The following is a 1,742-nucleotide window of genomic DNA, read 5'->3' as shown; positions in this document are numbered from 1 at the left end:
TAATCTCCCAACTGCCAAGCTACCCCTTCTAATCTTGGCCAACTAGTATACCAGATATTTCTGATTAACAAGGAATATCTAGCAGAAATCCATTGTATATTTTCCTAAAATTAAGCCATCATCACATAAGTTACAATATCTAAAAGCTCAACTATTTATGAAGTGATAACCAATGTAATGTGAGCTCTAAATTGCACAGGCATGATTGGTGTAACTGTTATTCACTCACTCTTGTGTGGTGTACCATAAAGAACGCTGAACTGAAAATCAAGAGATGGGTTGGGGCATGTTTTCCCTGAATTAGCTTTACAAACTAGGAAAAGTCCTAAAATTCTCAGTTCGTTTGAAAAATTGGGGATTTGAAATCAAGAGTTTCTAAGGTTTCTTCTGAAGTTCTTTTTAATCCCAAATGAATACACATTTAAGCGACTCTATTTCAGGGAAGAAGCAGTAGGAAGGGGTTTGCCAACAGAATTTAAGTTGTGTAGTTTAAGACTGAAGCATCAGTTAGCTTGATTTGTGTTCGTACAACTAGAAAGATGAATCTCATCAGCAAGATGTCATGTGACACACTTTCAGGTTTTTTGTTTCAAAACCTGTAGGTGGAAACAGGCTTTAAAATTGATTTCAAAGTAAATTTCTATCTACATGAGAGAAAAATAGATCTTCAAAAGAATACCAAACTCTGGGAATTGTGATGCAATTCAATTCAATCCAATGCAATTTAGGAAGGATTGTAAGCAAAGCAGAGTTTAAGCATATAGTATAAGTCAAGAGCCAGATTCAGAGATGGAATTGACATGTATAAGTATAGTAAGAACCTTCAGTAACTATTTAATGGATATATATCTTTTGAGAAAAAAAATTTAAAAAAGAACTCCCGCTGAGACTCAAATTACAGAGACAAAGAAAGAGAATATAGGAGATTTTTATGGCAGTGTTACTAAGGTAAAGAAAAATACCAAGTACAAAATGCCTGTGTCAGCAATGGTATCCCGTGGGTTATGCACATTTTTTTTCTAGCATCTCCTAGTTGGATTTGAAAGTTAAACTGTAATTGCACTTCAGGTTGAAGAATGAGAAATTCTCTTACCTGCAAAGATTAATCTATCTTTAATTGAGTCTTTGGTCAGAATAAAGATTTATAAGAAGAAAATGCAATATGATTCTGATAAGGAATTAGGGATGATGAATGGGGAGACCATCGGCATTATGCAGAGTCCAAGAAGGCACCTGTTTCACTTTATTGAAGCAAAATAATGTAAGAAGTGGGCATCCTGATAGGATTTACATTCAGTTATGATGTACTTCTTGAAGTTCCTTGTTACAAAATCCCAATTCTCTCATTGTTACAATCGCAATTTAGAAGAAGTTCTTCTTATCTTTATTAGGTACTTGACAAAAACACAGGGTAGCCTATAAAAAGCAATAAAAACAGGGAGACTGTTGTTTATATTTTCCATAAAGGTCTCAGCTAACTATGAATGCCAAATCTGAGTCATGAAAATGTCTCTCTAATGAGTACTAAAAAATTACAAAGATCATGTCTTTATAACCACTGTCAAAAAACCACCTTCTTTGCCTTTGTATCAGAATGGTTCCCAGAAGCTCTGTACACATAATCTTTCATCATCCACAGTCCAGGTACACAGTCAATGTTGACTCAGTTAATTTGAGAGTCTTGAATTAAGCATGTTCCAGACAGGAGAGGTCTTAGTAGAACCCATATTCCTCACTATATT

Source organism: Orycteropus afer, unplaced genomic scaffold (genome assembly GCF_000298275.1).
Source record: "Orycteropus afer afer isolate SDZICR_OR568_19922 unplaced genomic scaffold, OryAfe1.0 scaffold00411, whole genome shotgun sequence".
Taxonomy (NCBI): domain Eukaryota; kingdom Metazoa; phylum Chordata; class Mammalia; order Tubulidentata; family Orycteropodidae; genus Orycteropus; species Orycteropus afer.
This window is presented reverse-complemented; position numbering follows the sequence as displayed.